This window comes from Gopherus evgoodei, chromosome 11 (assembly GCF_007399415.2).
Source record: "Gopherus evgoodei ecotype Sinaloan lineage chromosome 11, rGopEvg1_v1.p, whole genome shotgun sequence".
NCBI lineage: Eukaryota > Metazoa > Chordata > Testudines > Testudinidae > Gopherus > Gopherus evgoodei.
In genome coordinates this window covers 42,878,875-42,884,874 of record NC_044332.1, presented here as the reverse complement: position 1 = coordinate 42,884,874, position 6,000 = coordinate 42,878,875, and positions in this window count along the sequence as shown.

The window sequence follows — 6,000 nt, the reverse complement described above, 5'->3', positions numbered from 1 at the left end:
AGATATTTAAGAGAAGGTTAGATAAATGTCTATCAGGGATGGTCTAGACAGTATTTGGTCCTGCCACGAGGGCAGGGGACTGGACTCGATGACCTCTCGAGGTCCCTTCCAGTCCTAGAGTCTATGAGTCTATGAGTCTATATCCTGTGTAATCACTGAAGCTGGCAGAATTACACCTGTCAAGAGATCACAGTCAGACTCACAAATTGTGTCTTAAGTGAATGAAGGAAATAGAACACTATATTCATTGGCAAAATCTCTTTTGTGTTTGCCTTAATATTTATGATTACAAATATACATTTATATTTTTACCTTAGTTGCTCAGCAGGCTAGAAAAATAAGCAACAAAAATGACAAAGGAAAATGTAGATTATTATCAAAAAACATATATCTGGCTATGAAACTAGACTGAGCTGGGAGACAGCTGTAGAAAATAGCTACTAGGCAAGTAATTTTGTTTCTTTTCTGTTGCAGTTCTGTCTCTAACTTTGATATTTTTCCAAAGACTCTGAGTCTGATTCTGATTCTGATCTCATGCCAGTTTCACACCAATGTAAATCCATTTACTTCAATACAGATACTCCTGATTTACACTAATATAAATAAAATAATTAGTGTATGAATATTCACTGTGAAAACTAGTATTTGGTATTTGTGAAGCAATAAGACAACTGTGGTTTTGCTCCTTTCTCTGAAGTATCATTGTTTCATATTGCTTCAGAAACAGCCCTGAATCCTGCAGTAAGGGAATGTTGCAGGCCAGTTTTAGGAAATTCAGAGAGAAAGATGCTTCATTCTTTTGCCCTCTCCTTATCTTTCCCCTTTCTCTATCTCCCTTCACATACCTCTCTTATCTGCCTCATTGGCATAATGACATGGTCTTTAGTATCACACACTCTCGTAATTCTAGTCCATGGGAAATAGTAGGGGAAGTCTGTAGCTTACAATTATGGGTTAATTATGTGGAGATAATCTTGTAGCCTTTAGTCAGTTAACCTGTCGTACATGTGAATTGACATATGATCTTGGTTCCCCATCAGAAACTCAAGGGGACAGAAATAAAAGTTGGCATGGAAAGGGAGGCAGCCCATTGAATTCACTCTGTTGTATCCCGTCTAGTGTAGTTATTCTTGTCTTAACATTAAACACATCACAGATTGACCTCTGGTGGAGTAGTTCAGTCTGTGTGCTAGACTATAAAATATTAGGTGAACTGAGCTATAGCAGTGTTCAAGGGCACCTTTTCTACCTATGCAGAACCTGAGGCCATGTCTACATCTAAAATTTTGCAGCGCTGGTTGTTACAGCTGTATTAGTACAGCTGTATAGGGCCAGCGCTGCAGAGTGGCCACACTTACAGCAACCAGCGCTGCAAGTGGTGTTAGATGTGGCCACACTGCAGCGCTGTTGGGCGGCTTCAAGGGGGGTTCCGGGAACGCGAGAGCAAACCGGGAAAGGAGACCAGCTTCGCCGCGGTTTGCTCTCGTGTTCCCGGAGCCACCCAGCAAACCGCAGGGAAGGAGACCTGCTTGCTCGGGGTTCCGGGAACGAGAGAGCAAACCGGGAAAGGAGACCAGCTTCGCCGCGGTTTGCTCTCGCGTTCCCGGAGCCACCCAGCAAACTGCAGGGAAGGAGACCTGCTTGCTCGGGGTTCCGGGAACGAGAGAGCAAACCGGGAAAGGAGACCAGCTTCGCCGCGGTTTGCTCTCGCGTTCCCGGAGCCACCCAGCAAACCGCAGGGAAGGAGACCTGCTTGCTCGGGGTTCCGGGAACGAGAGAGCAAACCGGGAAAGGAGACCAGCTTGATTACCAGAGGCTTCCTCCTTCCACGGAGGTCAAGAAAAGCGCTGGTAAGTGTCTACATTGGATTACCAGCGCTGGATCACCAGCGCTGGATCCTCTACACCCGAGACAAAACGGGAGTACGGCCAGCGCTGCAAACAGGGAGTTGCAGCGCTGGTGATGCCCTGCAGATGTGTACACCTTCAAAGTTGCAGCGCTGTAACTCCCTCACCAGCGCTGCAACTTTCTGATGTAGACAAGCCCTCTATCTGTGCACTATTACCAGTGGAAGAAATTGCTCCACTGATGCTCCATATGAAGCTGGCAGTGGTAGCAGAAAGGGAAAGGTGCATGCTAGTAGTGATGCAGCTTATTGTGGAAGATTGTAAAGCAGTCAGAACTAAAACTGCTGTCTGCCCTCTCTTTGCTGTTTTAGAGTGACTGTCCTGTATTGTATTGTTTGTGTGAAGCTGAGCGCTTTGGAGTAGCACAAATATAGCACTTTTCATTTTTTGAATGCTTTAGACACATAAAGCCAACTTCATCCCTGGTGCATCCCCAGTGTAGACACTATGCTGAGTTACACTAAGTACATATCATGATAGAACCCCGACAAGTAATTATCATTATCCCTATTTTACAAATGGGGAAACTGAGGCAGGGAGGTTAAGTGACTTGTTTCCAGTCACAAAGCAGTGGGTGCCAGAGACACTGCTTGAGAGCTCATAGCTCCTAGACATGTGCTCAGGCCACTGGACTATAGCTCTCTGCACTACTGGCTGTCTACTAAAATGACTTTTTCTTGTAGCTTAGTTTACAGCTTGACCAAAAAGGTAATCAGAAGTAAGTGTTCATTAAGTGTGCTATGGATTTCACTTCTGCACAACTGAATTAGCCATGAACTTATGCCAACCTCTTTTTACAAGTAGGCATAGATCATTTTAGTGATTACTCTCAAATGTAATTAAAGCCTGTTAAACATTACTCTCTCCACTGAGAGATACAGTAGTTATTACATACTCAGAATTGTTCCCTAGCACTTTGCCAGGTAAAGAGTTTGCTACGTATGCTGGAAAGCTTAGTTTGTCATGAGAACATTCATTTATGCTGGGATTGCTATTATGCATATACAATCTAAACAGAAAGCGAGCCGATCTCAAAATAATAGCCCGATAATGGCATGTTGAAATACTTGTTTACGTATTAAATCCCTGAGCTTCTCTAATCCTGGTGCTGGAAAATGTTTGCCAATAAATCCCAAAGGAATTCTGGACATTCCATACCTAGTGGGTAGAACAAGAGTGATCCTTCAGTACTGAGGATCCTGGCCCATGTTAAGGCTGAGAAGATGCCATAAGTCGGCAGCTGAAAACTGCTGTCTATTGTGCCCTACCCATTGCCTCCTGAGGCTATTTTGCAATACTTGCTCTAATAATTATCTATGCTACAGGTGAGGCAATGGGATTACCCAAGAAAGGATCATAGATCCCAGAGGCAGAGATCCTCTGGTTCTGGGTTCAGCCAGCTGGCCCACCCTCCCCGTCATAAACAGATAGTTAAGGGTTAATGTCTTTTTTACCTGTAAAGGGTTAACAGTGAACCTGGAACACCTGACAAGCGGACCAATCAGGAGACAAGATACTTGCAAATCTCGGTGGAGGGAAGCCTTTGTTTTGGGCTGTTTTGCTGGGTTTTTGTTCTCTCTTGAGATTAAGAGAAGCCAGACATGTAACCGATTTCTCCCATCTTCTGAAACAGCCTATTCTGTTCAATTTAGTAAGTACCAGTTAGAAAAGCGGTTTAGTCTTTTGGATTGTTTTATTTGCAAATGTATATTTGCTGGAAGGATTGTATATCTGTTGCTGAAACTTGTATTTGTGCTGGGGGGAGGATTCTCTCTAGTGTCTATAAGCTGAAAGACCCTGTAACATTTGCCATCTTGACTTTACAGAGACAACTTTTACCTTTTTCTTTCTTTCATTAAAAGCTTTTCTTTTTAAGAACCTGATTGATTTTTGGCTATCTTGTGTAAGACCCAAGGGGAGGGAGTCTGCACTCACCCAGGGAATTGGTGTGAGGAAGGAGAGAAGGGGGGAGGAAAAGCCTGATTTTTCTCTGTGTTAAGATTACTGTCTCTTTCTCAGGGAGAGTCTGGGAGGGGGAGAGAAGGGGGAGAAGGTGAATTTTCTCTCTTTAAGATTCAAGGAGTTGAATCACAGGGATCTCCTAGTGTTACCCAGGGAGGGGAGAATCTGGGAGGAAGAAAGGAGGGGGGAATGGTTTATTTCCCTTTGTTGTGAGACCCAAGGGGTTTTGGGTCTTGGGGTCCTCAGGGAAGGGTTTGGGGACCAGAAAGTGCCCCAAAACACTATATTTTTGGGTGGTGGCAGCTGTATCACTTCTAAGCAAGTAATTAAGCTTAGGGGGGTTCATACTGGTACCCTATCTTTTGGACGCTAAGGTTCAGAGTGGGGTTTCGTACCATGACACCCCCGTATCCGCAAGAGCCCGTTTTAACTTCTGCGTCCAGAGAAGTGATCCAGTTGTGACCTCTCCAGCTCTGTCCCCCTATTCAGGTACAGGCTAACTCATTTTTAATGGTTGGGACTCAATTACCATGGACAATAGGATCCTAAGCACCATTATACCAGGTTATGCTATACAGCTTCTCTCATCTGTTCTCTCCACTCTCCTACCCCATCCCTCTTCAGGGACCCATCTCACGAGACATCGCACCTCAAGCAGGTTCAGTCTCTACTAGCTTTGGGAGCTGTAGAGGAAGTTCTCCTGCTGCATCAGAGTCAGGGATTCTGCTCCTGGTATTTTCTGGTTCCCAATCCCAAGGGAGGGGTAAAACTTATTCTCAACCTCAGGCTGGCTGAGGCAATGCTGGTTCTCTGGCCTCCCACATCCATACCTCTTCATCCTGACCTCCTGACTCAGCATGACAGTCAAGTTTTGCATCCGACACTAAGCTCCCTGCATCTCAGTGTGGATGCTGCATGATTAAATGAAGAGGAACAATATTTGGAGGCAGTTCAACAAGTCCTGCTCAGTAGCCGGAAACCCTCCACTACCGTGACCTGTTTGGCCAAGTGGAAGTGGTTCTCGGTATGGTCATTGGCCCAGGGAGTTCAGCCTAGGCCTGCTTGTATCCAGGACATCTTGGAGAATCTGTTACCTTCAGTCTTCTGGTTTCATACTAAGTTCATTGAGAGTGCAATTTTGGCATTTTATCCACTCAACTAGGGGAAGCTGGTGTTCTTGAATGCCGTGGTAGCAACATTCTTGTCTCTACCCACCAGTGAAAGAACGTAGGACCTTGTCCTAGTGGCTCTTACTGATCTTCCGTTCGAACCTCTGGTAACTTCCTCTCTCCCTTCTGTGCCAGAAAACTGCCTTCCTCGTGGCAATAACATCTGCAAGGAGAGCATGTGAATTGCAGGCCATGATGCCAGTGCCTTCTGACACACAGTTTTCCAAAGACAAAGTGTCACTGCAGCCATGCTATAAGTTTTTGCCTAAAGTGGTTTCTCAATTTCACTTGAACCAAGTCTTATATCTCCTGGTGTGTTTTTTTTTCTAAGCCACAGTCAATCCTGGAGGAGCAGCCTCTTCACATGTTGGATGTCAGGCAGTGTCTAGCGTTCTTCCTGGATAGGACTAAACCCTTTCATCTCTGTATGTGTCATATGCAGACTGAATGAAGGGTCAAGCAGTCTCTTACCATATGATCTCCAGATGGATAACTTTACCACATCATGACAGCATATGAAGTAGCTCAGTCTACCAGTGTCCAGGAGACATCAATTGCATTTCTAAGTGACATTCCTACTTGCACCTCTGTACAGAAGTTTACAAACAACTATGCCATTGCTACTGCATCCCGCTTAGGTGCACACTTTGGAAAAGCAGCCCTGCAGTCCTTGTTTAAACAGACTTCTCCTGCAGGTACTGCTTGCGAGTCACCTACATGAATACATGGCTGCATCTACTCAAAGAAGAAAATACAGTTCTGTGCTGTAACTGTTGTTCTTCGAGATGTGATGCAGATGTATATTCCACAGCACATGGTCTACCCCTTCTGCATCAGAGTCTTTACTTCTGACATTTGATGTGAAGGAACTGATCGGAGTCGGGGCAGTGCCACCCTGATATGGCCAGGGGAGGAGCTAAGGCCACGAGATGAGGACACCACTCCTCCGGGTACTGCTTGGC